This window comes from Camelus ferus, chromosome 20 (assembly GCF_009834535.1).
Source record: "Camelus ferus isolate YT-003-E chromosome 20, BCGSAC_Cfer_1.0, whole genome shotgun sequence".
In the NCBI taxonomy this organism is placed as follows: domain Eukaryota; kingdom Metazoa; phylum Chordata; class Mammalia; order Artiodactyla; family Camelidae; genus Camelus; species Camelus ferus.
The window spans coordinates 40,174,648-40,192,738 of record NC_045715.1 but is presented as its reverse complement, the minus strand read 5'-3'; positions in this window follow the sequence as shown (position 1 = coordinate 40,192,738).

Below are 18,091 nucleotides of genomic sequence, written 5' to 3'. Positions count from 1 at the left end.
TACATCTATTCCCTAATACAATGTTTGGAAGGATCAAATGGAGAGAAAGGTTATAAAGTACTGAACATTCTTGTCATTTATGGATTTAAGAGAATGATGCAACGAAAATAATAATTTTAAAACTTACGTCACTGTCATTCATTAATTTCGTAAGTTCATCTCCTAGAACTGCTATATAGCATATTTTTAAGAATAGGCATTTTTTTTGTTTTAATTATTTTGTTTTTCCCAACTGAGGTAACTATTATGTATGTATACAAGCATATACACACACAATGTTGAAAACATATATATAGATTTACATCTATGTGTATATAAAACAGACATATATAATGTTTAAATTTATGATAAGGAAAATTACAGTGTTACACAAATATAAATTCTTTTAAAAATTGTTGGTATACAAATAAATCAGACCCAATGTGCATTTTGCTAATGAAATTAAATAAGACTACATTTTGCTCATGAAATTAAATTTAAACTTTCAAGTAAAGATTTTATACACAAAATAAAATAGTGTCACTGCATATAAAGGATTACATGATGATATAAATACTGTGAGAAGGAATTGACAAATTCTGTTTATAGGGTTTTTTTTAAACCAAAACAACATTTTTTTTCCCCAAGACAACAATTCTCATCTAGAATTTAACCTAAAAATAATGAGATGCTTCTGCATTTTTAACCCTTAAAAAATTGCCCAGGTTGCAGGCAAAACTTCCACAGAGTTTAGAATAACAACAAAGCATGCGGTGACCTAACAATTACTTTGAATAAAGAACATACATCAACAACCACAACGGGTAAAACTGTTCCTTCCTCCAGTATCCTGGAGGAGCAACGCTTAACGAGAAAGAATTATTCATGCCTACAAGCAGAGAACTGTAATGGGCAGTTTTAATATAACACATCACAGCAGGACAGGCAAGCTGCCAGAAAGGTGTTACCTGGTTTTGACTTATACTCATCTGATTTCCAAGACTAGACTAAAGCTTTGAAAACAGCAGGGGCTTTTGGGTTTGTTTTTCGTTATTACAGAGAGTCAGTGGCAACAATAGCTGTGTTGATGGGGTCTTCAGGCAGGAATACTGAGGTTCCACCATTTCCTGCTGAAAATGAGTTCTCACTGACTGCCGGGACTAGTGATGTCAACACATGCTTCCATTTTTCTCCCTCTTTTAAAGTGCTATAGGAATTCTGTGATTTCAATCATTACTACATTCATTTTGGAACAACAAAATACTAGGAAGCTCCTATAATAATGCATTGCAAAGACAAGTTTTCGGAGGGAAAACAATCTACAGTTCATCAGTTTTGCTACCAACTGTAACAGTGGGTATACTGAAATCAAATTAACTGCAGAACTAGCAGGGAGAGGGGTAGACTGTGTTGGGGGCAGTGAGGAGGGCTGAGGGGAGATGAGCACTGAACTGAGATCAGCCTGGGCCAGAGGGAAACTTACAGTCTGATCATGCAACAAAGAGGGTAATTGGTTTTAGTGTTCTTAACTTCAATTAGTCACATTAATTAATGCTAAAAACAATGTTAGCAGTATATTATTTTCATCTAGTTAAATAAAGGATTATACACATTTGAGTAAATTACACAGCATTAAACATTTAAATAACTTGAAATGAAGCCATTACTGTCATTCAAACAAGTTTCTACAGCTAAAGGCTGAATGTTAAGTATGAACTGATTTGGCATTACAAGAATATAAATCCTTTATCTTTCAGTGAGAAGAACAAATGAAGAGATTTGATGACTTCTGACTTGAGTAAGTGGTTTGCAGTAGAACAGCGCCCTCCCGTGGTCAAAGGCTCAAATTTCCTTTACCAAATTTAAAGTTTGTTTTTTTTTTAAATCCAATTTGTCCCTAAGAAATGTTCTAAGGGGGGGGGGAAGCAAAGTAAAAGCAAAACCTACATGGACAGACACGGTTGCAATGATAAGTGAACTGTTTTCTATAAGCCTATAATGATAGCTGGGATGTTAGCACTAGAATGGTATTAATTTTTATGTGTGAAAATCTAAGCTCTAGAGTGAGATTATAAACATTATGGAACCCTATTTTGTCTGTTATACAATTATAGTGAGTACATACAGCAAGTTCAAAATTACAGAAATGCCTTTTACTCATTTTTCCCTGTATGTGAACATTTCTGTTTTTAAATAACAGTATAAAAGGGTCATTGTATATATATATATATTTTTTTTATCATTACAATGGATGAAAGGGATCCAAAGTTAAGGGCTCCAAATATTATTCTGAAGAAGTAGGGAGATATTTACCCTTACAGGTTATCAAAAAAGCTCCCTTAGGCCAATCTATAATACTTCCATTCTTGAAAATACATTGATTTCTCATATGGAAAGGGATTATAATTCTATTTATAACAACTGAAAACATGAGTTAAATGATTATAATCTTCTTGGTTTTCTACTCTGTCAATTGCAAGGTATGAAAGCACTGCCCCAGACTCTACAGCAAATAGTTACTAGATAGAATAAGGTAGTTATTTTCAAAAGAATAATAATGATTATCTAATTTTTTTTTCTTCTTCTGCCTCTCTGCAAAGCAAAAAGGTTTGAACCTATTTTTGAAAGGATTGTTCATTTCATTAGAACCAAAAAAGCAACTCAGGTAGTAGAGAGAAATGACTTTGGGTTTGGGATTTTGACTTCACCACTACAGAGTAATAAAGGAAAATATCTCTGTGCCTTAGCTTCTTCTCTACAAAATGGAGATAACTGTTACCATCTCATGGGAACCTTGTGAGGAGTCAGCATAAGATGCAAGCAGAATACTCAGCCCAGTGCCTTGCACTCTAGCAGATCCTCAAGGAATGCCATTCCCATCTCTGAAAGAATGCAGAAGACCTATTCTCTCTAGGAGGACTAGAACCAGGGTTAGGAGATACAGAGTCACATGGACGAATCAATAAAACCCAATTTGACCACGCAGGTAGATTTGAAGGTGGTTAGGACAGCAAAGAGGAGGAGGAACAACAGAGCCCCACAGGGATGGTGGCTGAGAGACCATCTCAGGGGTGTGCTCGTGAATAAGAATGTCTTACTTATCCCATCTTAATTACTTTCATCTGTTTCTCTCTTCATAGTGAAGTACTTAAAGCAATGAGGTGGTGGGAGATGGTATGGGAGAGATACTAAATCTTTTCCGGAGAAGATGAGTGCATGTGTGGTCTGAACATGCATTTTCAGAATCATAATAAAATAGACTATATTTGCAAAGTAGGCTCCCAGCCCTTTGTGATCATGAAAACAAAGCAGTTGAACAGGCTTGATGTGAAAGTGATCTATGCTGTATTCTGTCACTAGCAAGAGCAGGAAAAATGCTTGTGGCAAGCAAACAGAGCCCACTTTCACACTGATCTCATGTGACTAAAGTTAAAAAAAAAAAAGAAGACATTCTTCTAAGACTGCCATGGCCTTGATTCTTTTGTTACAATTCTTACTTTTTAATGGATATTTTAAATAATATTAATGGCAGTGTAAGATTTCTGAATACATCAAAAAGGGCATGCATGAGCTTTAAAATGTTGAGAAACATTTTTTTAAAGATGCAAATCAGCTTCAGAAAATGAGAGGGTAAATGGGAGAAAGGGATCAAGGGACAACTTAAAATTCGGGCTTTAGGCTAATGGTCACGCCAATTAAAATGCAAATGGATAAGGCACCGAGCTTTTGCCAGCTTGCCAAGCACCCGGATGACTTACTAGTGGCAACAGCCATTATGCCTTCCCCTTCTGCATCAGTGTCCTAAACAATGACCTGAAAGCTTAGGACAGTTGATGCCAGTCCCCAAAGTGGGCAGGGCCTAGCAACACAGACACACACTCTAAGATCCAACCTGAGGGCGGAAACTTTCAACCAGGACAGCAAAGGTCCCTCCGATCAACATGGGATATCTCACAACACAGAGCTAGGACTATCTAGCAAGCAAATGACAGATGGGTCTAGATGCATAAGGTAAAGGACAGAATTGGTTTTGGTGACTCTCTGAATATTCATAGAATCTATAAAAGTCCAATCCTTTTAAGATGCAGTCTGTTAGAAATGAATATGCAACTGTACCAAATAAAAACACTGTATTGCTCAAAATGGACACATGGAGGGAACTTTTCCCACCTCCCATTGCTGTCATATACAATTTCTGGATAAAGTATTATCTGAACTTTGTATTGATTTGTGATTTATATTCTCTAATGCAGGCCCCAAATTATGAGGTTTTCAAACTGCATTCCCTGTTTTATCATTTCACCCATCACAGAAGAGACGACATTCAGTAAGATATTTCCTAAGGACAGTGTTAGACTGGCTTGCTCTTCAAAATGGTCAGGATTCCTGAACCTCACATGGCAGCAGCGTGGGATTCCCTTCTTCAAGTTTCCCAGTTCATTACGTAGAAAGAAAGAAGGAGAGAGAGGGATGGAGGGGAAGGGAAGGAGAAAGCAGGGGAGAGGAAAAGAATAACATATTCAGTAAGAAAGAACTACTATCACAATGACTCAGATCTGTTACAATGAAAACAATCACCTGCTAGAGGATCTCCAAACCTTGTTGTTATAAAACTCCAACCAACTAGCTGAGCAACCACTAAACAAACCACTAGAGCAAGCAAAGGCTTCAGACCTGGCTCTTCTCTCAAGTCCTTGGCAGGGTGGAAGGTATTTTTTCAAGTCTTAAACAAGTTTGGTTAGAGTCAAACTGTAAGCAACCAAGCGAGAGGCAATAGCCAGGTTTATAGAAAGAGGCAGTCAACGAGGATAACCTGCGTCAGGTATGCTGAAAACAAATGGATTTGAGGCTGAGGTGTCCCTTAGTCTTAACAGTGCTGTTTTGAAATTTTGTTGGCTCTACAGGAACACTGATATGAAGTTACTTTCATATTACTATAAATCTTCAGTAAGATCAACATTGGAGTGGCTCCCAACATAGTATGAAAGACAGAAATCTGGTCATTTATAAGGGTGGTCTACTGTATGAATTTGGCTGCCTCGGGCACCTATAACATCCAAAACCAAATTCAGCCTATCCCAGTTTTTTCCACAAGGAGGTTTTTGCAGAACTCACATGAGGTATTAAGGACCAGTCACAATACCAGAACTAGTCTGTCATCCACACTCCATATTCATGGAGAAGAGAATGCTACGCATACTTCTAAATAGCAGATTGTGCTAAATAGGTCTGGGGAACATAAGCTGAATTTCTGTCATTATTTAGAGTCACATATATTTCAAAATGTGTATGGCTCTATTTTGTTCTATTATCTAGCAACTGACCCCCCCCCAAAAAAGTACAGCACAGGAAGCAACCGCAAAGGTTAGAAGGGGTGTGGCGGCCAGGAAGGGCCATACACCCTTCTGCTCGCAGCCCGTGGCCTGAGCTAGTCGCAGCAGCAGACCCTGGGTCATGTGAGGGGACACGGAACACAGCTGATGAGCACCGCAGCTTCTGCACAGCACCCGATTTTCTACATCTTTGATCCTAAAACTCAAGAAGCCCCACATCATTCCTCTTGCAAGCTTTACTCTCGGTCCATAATAAGGATTCCTATCTATTGTCTCCTTTAGTAATTTTCTCCCATCACTATACTGGGCCAGTTCTTGGCTTCATGTTGATTTTCTCACAAAACCAAATCCAAAACGGATGGGACCCTAAGGATACAAATTCCACAGAACAAAAACCTGTACAGTCAAGTTAAGCCCCCACACGTTTTCCTCCATACCAACTATGTTCCACATTTTTAAAAACACACACACGCTAATGAACGATCTAGCATGTTTGGAATCTAAACAATGCGTGTCAGCAACGGCCAGAGATTCATCTCTTACACTCGGCCCTCTGCCGAGCTTATTTTCTGTCAGCTTTCTTATTTTCTCTTTAATTTTGCTAAGTGAACACTATTTTGACAAGGGGTTAAACAATACACAAAAAGCAGAGAGCAAATATTAACGAATTAAAGCACTTCTGTCTCATCCCCCTCAGAGCACTGTGCCAAGTTCCGCGCGCTCCACGCTGCGGTCTCAGGAAACACTGCGCCCAGGGACCGCCTGCTCTGCGCTCAGCGCACAAATCACTTTGACTGTGATCATGCGCATTTATCTTTATTTTTAAAATCTCCTCATTGTTGCCAATGGCACTTGAACATTATTATTACTAATCCAGCTACTCCTAATAATAGTATTTAAGTAACTTGTCATCTTGGGACCTTTATAGACAATAGCTAATTAATTGTCAAGCATTTAATGTAACAGGATTCTAATCTCCAACCTCTGAAGCAGGGTATTTATTTGTTATAATGGTAAAACTTTTGTTTGAATTGCTTATTTATGCAATATATATTCTCTATCACCTCAATCCTAATTTTTACATCTACTTTGTAAGTAAAATAATCACATGCTGAAAGACACAGACAGTACTTCTCACAAACAGTAATGAATCTCCTGCGAGTCCTTTTATTCGCACTACAATAGACTCTATATTACCATGCAGAGAAAAACAAAACAAAACACCATAGATCACTTCCCTTGTTTGCAGGATATGCTCACAGGACTCTGACAGGAACAAGAACCTGAAGGTGCAGCATGCTTTGTCTCAGGAGTGTGAGCAAATACAAGACTCTGCTGACATCTTGTTCCTGCTTTCAGACAACCAGGTATGCTACCTATGAACTGTCAGAACAGCTAAATAAGTTTTCCTGTCTAAATGTGCCCACATTCTTTTCGGGGACCTCATCTTAAGCTGAAGTCCCTATCTTAGTTGAACACTGTGGTAACAATTTCTTGACTTGCAATAGTCATTTCAAATAAATATTTAAAAGGTGTAAACACCACCAGTTTTATCTGCTAACCTTCCCCTCACATACATACCATACCTACTTTCCATGTGACAATGCAAATGGTCTGAAGCCTACAGAAAACAGAAAGGTGTCAAAGAAAGAGAGATAGAATCCCTTTCTTGGGCCTTTAATGAGGTCTCCAGAGCCACAGGCAAACCAATAACAAATTGTACTTTCCACATATTGGGGAGGAGAGAAAAAAGAAAAAAGGCAAGGGGGGGGGGTGAGCTTGTCATCTAAAATTAATAGAACTTAGCCATGCCAAGAAAACACTGGTAATAAACCCTCCCCATCTAAATTAGGGGTTTTATACCATGAAAAATAAATTTATGGCAGTAATTTCATCTGGGTTTTTCAGGAAGTGCTTGCTGATTTTCTCGTGCTCAGTAGAAAAATCCCCAAGGAGCAATGCAGCCTGCAATAAGGCAGACTTCTAAAAAGATACCATTTAATTTCTCACTCCTCCCCTTGCACTATTACCACACTTCCACTTTTTCTCTAACTCAGTATTAACTCTCTCAACACAGTCCTCTTCCATTAGCTCTCAGCAGCATCTCACAGGGCAGGGGAGACGGGCTCAATCTGCAAGTGCCCGTCCACTGCTTTTGGCAAGACAAGTGCAGGTGAAGAGAACCAGAAGGCCCAGAAGCACAGGTATCTATCTGTCTTTGGCTTTTCTTTATGACACCCAGCCACCTTAATTGAAGGCACCAAATATCTTGATGGCTTCAAAACAACTCTATCACGCAGCACCTTTAAGACTGGTGACAAGAAGTGATGAATGACTTGTGAGGGGGGAAAAATCGCACACAGAACATGGTCTCCAGCCCATGGAGCATATGTGGCGGGGGCAGCCACACAGGCCAGGCACTGAGTTATGTGCAAGGGTTTTGCAAATCCCCATGGACCTGCAGATCAACTGTATAATGTATGAAAACACAGACACAGTATTTGTTTTCTAATGTCCACAGATAATGCCGTGATGATGAAAACAGAAATTTCTTAAAAACCCTAACTAAATTCACCGTGGCTTTTTGTCATTTTCTCAATGAATGGATGCTATAAGTAAAAGAGCTAATTCACAATCCTAAAATACTTTTTGAAATCAAAGAGCATTTTAAGGCTGAAGAATATAGGGAAAATTGGCATGTGCTAGTATTTTCAGTGTTTTACATTCAGGCACATGGTAGGCACTCAGTATTTGCTGCTAGTTGACATTTTTCTTAGCCCTTTTTGATCTTTTTTTCTTTTATTCCAGTCCCTAACAGTTTACTTCATTGATTCATCTTATCTCATGGTGTACAAGAGCGCAGCACTTCTCAAAGTATGGTCTAGGGACTCCTAGGGGTCCCTGAGACCCTTTCAGGAGGATCCGTGAGGTCAGAGCTTGTTAATTCTAAGAAGTTACTTGCCTCCCGTGTATGTACAGAGGCTGCACGACCTGTGATATCACAACAGACTGAATGCAGAAGCAGATACGAGAATCCCAGCTGTCTTCTATGCATTACCAGATATTAAGGAGATTTTTCAAGGCCTCTGTGCTCACTAAATTTATTTTGTTTTGGAAAATATAGTTATTTTCCATTTAAAATGTTATTTATATTGATATTTAATTTATTATTACATTTTAAAACAAACATTGATAGATATACCTGTATAAGCAAAAGCTCTTTGAGGTCCTTAATAATTTTTAAGAGTATAAAGGAGTCCTAGAAACAGAAGTTTGAGAACTATTGTCATAGAGACAGCAATGTCCTGATGTCCATGCAGAACCTAGTTTCTATCTTCAGGAAACCTACTGACCCCCAGAGGTGTACAATCAGAGGCTGGACACTTACCGGGTATGGATGTTCAAAGAGGGATTCAAATGTGTTGCATGGCTGGACCAGCTGATCCCCACAGTCCCTTCTAACATGAGATTCTACAGTTCTACCTTAGAGGGAAACTAAGGAAGCCTCCTTCCAAAGTTGTGGCTACTGATATGGAATATGAGTAATACTTAATGCACCTTCATTTTCCAACCCACAAAATATGAGCATGTTAATGGGCAAATTAATATTTTTCCATGGTTGTATGCTCTTCAAGTCAGTACAGTATTTCCAGCATTTTGAATGCAAGGAGACTTGTAAGTTTTGCTCATTGGGTTCTTTTTGCAAGAAAAGCTCTCTCCTCCATGTCGAGCCTCCCACAGCTTTCAAATCTTGCAGCACAGTACCATTCACTCTGGAGGGAGAGAATGCTAGCACAGCACCACTTAGAAGAATTCACTATATTCTCCAAGAACGTCCTTGTGGCCAAGTGGTAAGGTCAACAGCAAGGTAAACAAACAAAGGTTCTGCTCACAGAAACTCTGAAGGCCAATAAATTCATGCCAAATCTGTAGAGACGCACGGGATATCTTAACCTTCTGTACAAGTCTTGCGCTTGCACGGGATGGAAGCAGGACGGCTTACCCCTAATGAGCATACGATGCCCACAGAAGCCGGGAAGCTGTTTAGAATACATGGTGTCGTATCAGTGAAGGAAAAGAACTTTTAGAAAATAAAATAATCATACTTGCATAATTTGATTCAATTCAATGAACATTAACTGAGTGCCTGCTATGGTCCGGTATTTATTCCAGGTGATCATGAAGAGGAGATAAATGAGACATAACCTACTGTCTAGGAACTCAAACCCTAAAAGGGAAAACAGGTAAATCACTGCAACACAGTGCGATGAGAGATATAAAAGTAGGTGTTAAATACCATGAAAATGTAGATGAGAAAGTAATTAATTCAGTCTGGTGGGAATAAGGGAAAATAGATATGACATACATAATGAGAAGGGAGGGGCGGAGAGGTTTATGCCTAACTCATCATCTCCAATCTCAGCTGAACCCTCAGCATCTTGGAATGTGTCACTTCCACCTTCCGCAGCTGCCAGTCCTCTCACATCTGCTCGGCAGCGGTTCTGCCACCTTCTGCAGAGAAGAGAAGCCCCAGCCTTCGGCTGCCCAGTCCACAGCTGGGCCTGCTGCTCACCCTCCTCTCCTCTCTGAGGAGGCCGAGGCTGGTTTCTCGGCTAAGACTCTGCGTCCCTTCTATTCTCCCTGGTCAGGAACCTCTGCTGGCCAGCCTTTCCCTTTCCAATCCTCCCTCACTCCTGATTGCTTATCACTCGCATTTAAACATGCTCCCCTAGCAGCCCTCTCAAGAAGTGGCTTTTTTCTCTCTCAATGACCCATAAATCCCAGGGCCAGAACACAGAGGAGGAAACAATACTCATTCCCCATTACTACTCCACACAGGCCTCTTCATTCTGCCCATGTCTCTGATTCTCTACGTTCTCCCAAAGCTCAAAGCCCCACCCCTCCCTGCTGTCACCATTATCTACCAACTTCACTCTCTTTTCACTTAACTGAAAACCTGTACTCTTGGCCCACTTCCCATCCACCTTCACTCCTGTCATCATATGTGAACCAGATGTACACTACGCAAACAGTATCTTGGCCTCTCAGGTCCCTGATAACCTCTTTCAGGCACCCTCCTTCCACTATATCTCAGAGACCCAAATCCATGGGCAACTCGTTGACTTGGTCAGTAGAAATCATTACCCATGCCACAATTCCAAATCCAAACACCCCAAAACCCAACACCCCTTCCCCACCTTTCCTGTTCATTTGTTCTAGTATCTCCATTGCTGAAAATTCTTTCCCCTCATTGAATCTTCTAATCCACTGATTCTGTCACAATCTCACAACTCCCTTCTGTCCCCCCCGTCCAGCTTATATTTTATGGTCTATAATAATCATTCCCTTGCAGAGTACCCTTACTTCCCTTGTCACTCTCTTTTTCTCCATCATATTTGCTTGGCAAACTCCAACCCCAGTGACCCCAGATATCCGCTTTCTGAATTCAAACTGAAGTAACAGTATATAGCTAGAGAAACCAAATAATCCACCTACATTTTAAATTCAACATAGCCTAGCAATCGTGCTATACACCATTTTTTACTTTCTAGGATCTATTTCATATGTTGAGCTTTCCAAGTTCCTCCTTTTCAACTGATAATTTCATATCTTATTTCACTGAGACTGTAGAATGTCATCTTACTATCATCAAAACTACAAAGCTATGGGCATCTAAAATCGTCTTCTCCTTCCTCCCCATTACAGCGGAGACAGTGTACTTTTCCTTATCAAAGCCCAGTTCCTTCACTTGTCCTTTAGACCCTATCTCCTCTCGCCTAGTCAAGGACTTTGTCTCTTCAGTTAGACTCCCTTTCCCTGAATCACCAATCTCTCATAAATTGCTGGTGAAAATTGTGAATTTTTACAGTCTTCTGGGAAAGTAATTATCAATACCAGCTAAAATTACATAAACTACATAAATCCTTCAACCCAATAAGCCCATTCCTAAAATCTCTCCTATACAAATATACCAGTGTGTTAGGATGGATACACATACATACATGGGGTGCAGGCAGGAGGTGTGGAATGTTACACTATAGCTTTGTTTTCAAAGGCAAAAATGAAAACAAAGCAAATGCTCATCGATAGTTAAAGGCTGAATAAATTACGATAGAACTATACCACGGACCTTCGCACAGCCCTTAAAAGAAAGATTTAGATCGATTCCAATAGATCCAGCGCAACCGGTACAGCTCTACTTTACTTGCTTTCACTCATCTTCCGTCCCTACCACAACACTAAATATGCTTTTGCAGTGGTAACCATTAATCTAGATGATGCCAAGTCCACAGCCACTCTTCTGACCCTATTAGAGCCATCTAGCGGAGTTCCTTACTCCCTTCGTTACTGAAACACCCTTCCCAGCTTCCATGATACCACCTTCTCCTGAGTTTCCCACTTCATTAGCTGCCTTCTCAATTTTCTTCGCAAGCTCTGTCTCTTCCTTCTGACTTCTAAGTGTTGGAGTTCCTCTGGGCTCAGTCCTACACCCTCTTCACAGGTGATTTTGTCCATTCTCATGCCTTGAAACACATCTGTATACCAACAACTCTAAAATGTCTACCTATAGACCAAACCTTTCCTCTAACCTCCACTTACCTACATTCAATTGCTGAGTTAAAAATCTCTCATATGCAATTGAACTTAAGCATGTATAAAATGGGAACTTTTAATTCTGCATGTCCTCCAGCCCCAACTGGCACTGAATATCTGGGGCCCTCTCAGTTCTTCCCACTTCAGTATACGGTGTCACCATTTATGCAGACACTAACCTGACACTGAAGTGCTGTCTCTTCTGTCCCTTGACCCTTCAGATATTATCAGCCAAACCACGCTGACTGTATCTTCACAACATATTTCATTAGCCGTCCTCTTCTCTCTACCTCCCCTAATCCAAGTAACCATAACAGATCTCCCTGCTTCTGTTCTTGTCCTACCTCCATTTGTAACCCATTCTCCACAAAACCACCACTGTGACTTTTTAGAACTTAAATCACATTGTGTGATCCTGCTTAAAGTCTTCCAATGGTGTCCCACTGTTCTTGAATGAAACACAAACTAATGCCATGAACACATGACCCAACTCACACTACTCTCCCCAGCTCACTTCACTGTGGCCACAAAAACCCTCTGTTCCTGCTGGTTTCTGGAACACACCAAGCCCCTTCCATCCCAGGGCCTATGCATCAGGTGCACTCTCTGCATAAAATACCCTTTCCTAGGCTCTTTAATCCCTGTCTCCTTCCCATCCTTCGGATCTCAGTTTTAAAATGATGCCTCCTCAAAGAGGCCTTTCCGGACCACACTGTTGTAAGTATTAAGTAGGTCCCTCTGTTGTTCTCAGCCACAGCATTCTGCTTATTTCCTTCATAGTGCTTCTAATTATTATTTGTTTGTTATTTAATTATTAAGTAGCTGTTCCACAAGAATGAAGATCTACTCTCAGCATAGAGCACAGAGTCTGGCTCACAGAGGGCCTTTAATGAGTGATCACTCTAGGAGGGAATCAGAATAATCACATTTCTTTTATCTCAACAATTCTTCTTCAACCCCTCTGCCTCCAGTTACCACCCGTCCATCCTATCTCTCTTGTCTCAAACTTTTTGAAACAAGTGTCAACTCATAATTATTTTTTCCAGTTTATCGGTATAAAACTGACATATAACACTGTATTAGTTTAAGGTGTACAACATGATGATTTGATATTACTCAGGATTATTTTATCTCACACCCTTCAACAACCCACTTCTCTCCATGCCTTGAAACTGATCTTTCTTGTTATTAAAGCAAATAAATATTTCTTACAGACCTCTTTATGTCATTTTACCCTGCTGATCACTCCTTCCTTCTTAAAAAAAATTCTCTTGCCTTATATGACAATTAACCCCCCTGATGTTCCTCCTTTTACCACTCCTTTTCAATAACGTTGGTGTCCATAGGTTTCCAACCCAGACCTTCTCCCTTCTCTACACACACTGAATCACCTCATGCACCCATACAGTTACAGTTACTATATATGTGCAAATGTCTCCCAAATCTTTAGCCCAGATCCAACTCCCATGCTTCATACCCTATGCCTAACTGCCCAGTTGACCTCTCTACTTGGGTGGCCAACTGGCCCCTCAAACTCAGTATGTTTAAATCATCTTGGTGAATGGTACCCTCCTCCATCCATCCACTGAGCCCAAGCCAAGAACCTAGTCTTTGACACATTGATGTCTCTCATCCCACAACCCCATGCCAACACATCTACTTTTAACCAAGGTCAGTATATTCTAACAAACAAATATTGCTTTAAACTGTCCACTTCTCTGAATCTCCACTGCCACTATCTTGATTCAAGCCACTGGCATTTCTTCCCTAGACTTCTGTAAAAATCTTCAAATTCTATTCTTATCTCCTCAAAGCCATTCTCCATAGAGCAGCAGGATGATTACATAAAAAGAAAACAAATCTTATATCACTCCACTATTTAAAACCCATCAGTGGTTCCAACTGTCTTCAGGATAAAATTCAGATTTCTTAACCTGGCTGACAAAGCCCTGAAGGATCTGGACCTTGCTTGCTTCTCCACTCTCATTTCTCACTACTCCTTGCCTTGTCTTCTAATCTCTGACCACAATAAGCTACCAATTTCCCATGCTTTCTCTTCTTGCAGTCCATACATGTTATTCCCAGAAATCTAAGACAGGCTTTCACCTTCCACTTGTACCCACACCGTCCTCAGCCCTCCACCAAGCCTGATCTTTTAAGATGAGACCAGGTGATACTCCCCGATACTGACCATCCGATGGCCTCACTGGAGAGAACCGTAACAGCCTATTGACCTACCCGCAGTCCTACCTATCCACCCCCAGAACAACGGGATCAGAATCTCCAGGGCAGAGACCCCTGGTGTCTATACTTTTTTAAGGCTTACATGTACAGCTAGTGCACAGCCAGGGCTGAGGAGAACTGCTGTTAATAACTCTCCTTGAGGACAGGGGGCATGATATTTACTGTTACAGCCCAACACCCAGCAGAGTGCTGACCCATGGAAGTTACTCAAATATGTGATGAAGCAAAGAAGGGAACAGGGCAATGGGTGAAAGGAAGGGAAGAATGAATGAATTTAAAATAACCCTTAAGAATGGGTTTGAATGTTCTTCCACACGTGAGCAAAAGGATGTATTACCAGGAGTGCAATCTTTAAGAACAAAGTTTCTATTCTGCTTTCAGGATTACTCCATTTTTCTTCCCTACAGTTAAACTACATTCTCTTTGCATCAACTCTAAGTAAAGAATGGCAGCTAAGGTATGTTAGGCCTAAAAGGTTCAGTACAAATCAGCTTTCACATCTATAACACTGTATGCTCCGCCTTCTTGACCTTATAAATTCTGGCTGGAAGGGCACAATACATAGAAGAATGCCAGCCATTTGAGCACCTGCACTCTCTTCCAAATGCAGAGTGAGAACTCCTGAAAGAAAGCAGTGGAGTGGTTAAAATGGTTCTGAACCTTTCAGAGAAAGCAATAACTACACAGTGCTTTAGTAGCAAGCATGCATAAAACATAATAAAATGGCACAGAATTAATACTTCTCAAAAGAAAAATCTAATAAAACCCTGAATTTGGAGAAGAGGCATTGTACAAACAGGCAGAAACATCTTTATATCTCCCTGGTTGCTCTGAGTTCAGCAGCCTCAGTACATATTTGTTGAATGAATGCCTGATGGATGATGAATGAATATGGTTCTTAAAGGATTACTCACATTTTCCTCCCCTGATCAAACAGCCAGCTACTCTTAGCCTCATGTTTCTTCAAAAAAAAAAAAAAAATTTACCAAGTGCCTAAACCAGCTGGTAATGTGCTAGTACACAGCATTCAGAAAGAACCATGTGGGCTTGGCTTCTGTGTCTCAAGAGCTTATTGTACAAATCCCACTGGTGGCACTGTCTGCAAGCACCAGCACCAGCACCAGCAAACAAATGTGCATACCACACAGCCCAGCCACGTTGCCTAAAAATGCTATGTTCTTCACGAGGGCGTAAATTTTCATGTATACTGCTCCCTCTGCCCAAAACAACCTTCCCACCTGGAAAATTCCTACTCATCCTTGAAGACCTAGATACACATTATCTTCTTAGTAAAATATTCTCCGAATTCCCCCCAAATAAGCATTTTCTCCCATGTTCTTCGTCCACAGTATTTTGTAAGTACACTAAGTGCATCTGAATCCCACTTGAATTATGATTAAATACATATTCATTATGCACAATTCAAAGTATGAAGGGAAACCATTCGCTTTTTCACATCTGGAAAATCTTTATATGGAAGAGTAAAGAGTAAAGATTTCTGTGGAGATGACAGGAAGGCTGTAAGGTGCAATTCTGGGAAAGACTTGACATAGATGTGTACAAGTAGAGGAAGGTGAAGGAAATGGTCTGGGGTTCTTTTCAAAGCTCAGAGTGGGGATTCTGTGCTTGATCCTCAGGGCAATGAAAAACTACCACTAAGTTTTATAGAAGGAAAGGAACAATGTGGTTCATATGACCCATTTAATTGTGGAGTGCCCGTGAAACGTGTACACACCAAACACCATATGGTGACTAGCAATTAGGTGCCATCAACTGAGAAGACCCACAGGAAACTTCCTCTTCCAGTACACTGTGAGCTGTTTAAGAACAGGGATGCAGGTTCCTTCCCAACTGTATCTCCAGAGCCAAGCAAAGGGCTGGACTTGCTTAGTGAATTGAAATGAATTCCTCTGTAACAACTTTACATAATAGGCTCTGTAAAATCTTCACCAGATTCTGTAACAGAGTAGAGTTGTTGCTGGGAGGTAAGCTATTTTGCCTGACCCTTTCACCAGAAACAAAACAAAACAAACATAATTCTTTTAGAGGAAGTCATCAGTAGTTAAATAAATTTCAGGAAATATCTTCATCACCCTTACGAAGTGAATTTTTAATTCTGAAGGGGTGGATTTAAAAAATGAACCTATACCATTATAAAGTATTCTTTATATAAATATGTTTAATTAACTATTACACTGGTAGAATTTTGTGGTTGTACCCTAATGCTGAAGTTTATGTTGAGCATTATGATACATGTAATGTAAAAATAACAAGATTTTAAAGTGTGTACAGTCTAAAAGCCCTCAAATTAACAAAAATATAACAAAGATCCAGCCAAAAAGCTATATTATTAAGTCCAGTGGTTCTTGACTGGGTTGGAACGTACACTCCAGTTAAAATTCTGAGGAATTCATAGTGCCTCTCCTTTAACCCAGTGCCTAACTATGAACCCCATTAGAGCCCAGGGAACCTTGGAGTTTATCTGGCTTATAGAATTTTTCTTATCAGGTTGATTTAATAAGAGCATGTTTTAAGAAGGGCTCCCATCTTGGTTTAAAGGTTCAGTGATGCTTTCAACGACTCCGATATACATGGAAGAGAAAAAATCCTCCTTGGACTGACGTTAAAATCAAATTAGGAGTACTGCTCATAAAAATGACCCTAAGGAATGATTCTGCTTTGGAGAAGGAGATTAATATGAAGACATACACATATACATACCTATTTATAGCCCTTCTCACAGTCTATTATTGATTGTAAAACTATCAGGAGAGACGGAGCAGACAAGCAGAAGTACCAACGCCACCAACTAGACATTCAGATACTGGCTTTTTGGGGGGGTGGGCAGGGGTGGAGGTGTTGTCTGTAGCTCACCAGCACCAGTGCGGTGCTCATTCAGATGATATTTCTATTTCTGAAGCCTTACTAACATATCCCATGTTCTGAGATGCAGTATATGAGCCTTGACTGTAGAAACAAATTGCCAGCTGTCTCATAAAGGACAACCTCATTTAGTATAAGGCAAATGCTCGCACAGAACAAAAGTAAATAAAGACGGCTACACATACTCTAGTCTTCAAACTGGAAAGTGACAGTGATGAGAGAAGCAGAAGAGGGAAAAGATTAAACACGAGGAACAGCTGCCACTAATAGCAGACTACCCGACTAAGCAGTCTGATAACACAGTGCAGCAACAATGCCAATTAAAACTGCTGGTGTGAAGCTTTAGGTCCAGACATCTTCAAACTAAGGAAGCCACAGGAGTCCAACCAGTCCACCCTCCTGCTATCACATAAGGCCACACTAAGTCCAGATGAGGAGTGATCTATAAACGGCAATGTTGTATAGAAACACATGGAACTGCTGTTATTTTAATACAGGTCTCTTCTTTTAGTTATCAATTTACCAAAAGTCCCAATTCCTTCTGCATTTTTCATTACTAATAAACAAAGTTGTAGTTGCTAATATTATTGTTATTATTATTATTTTACTTTTTATTTTCTTGAAAACCTTCAAACAGTATGTGCTACCTAAACTGAGTATCTTGTAGGTATAAAACATAAATGAAATATGTAGTTTATATGAGAATGAAACATGAACAAGGCCCACCTCACTTCCATCCATAGAATGTCACGCATACCTATCAAAATTCTCACACATCCTAGGAGTCCCCATATCTTCACAGAACCAACTACTCTTTAAAGGTTAAGGCGGGAAGGAGAAGGAAATGGCTGGCCTTTCCTGACAAAGAAGGAGGGCTCGGTGATGTGCTTTCAATGAGCAGAATAAAAGAAAAGGGTTTTAAAAGGGTCAAAGAGAGAGCCTGAAGAGAAGCTTAAATGTCTGACTTCACCACCCACCTTAAAAAGACTACTTCATCCAACTGAACTAAAATAGATCACTACTAGCTATTAGAGAACCACCTAAGAAAGAAAGGATTT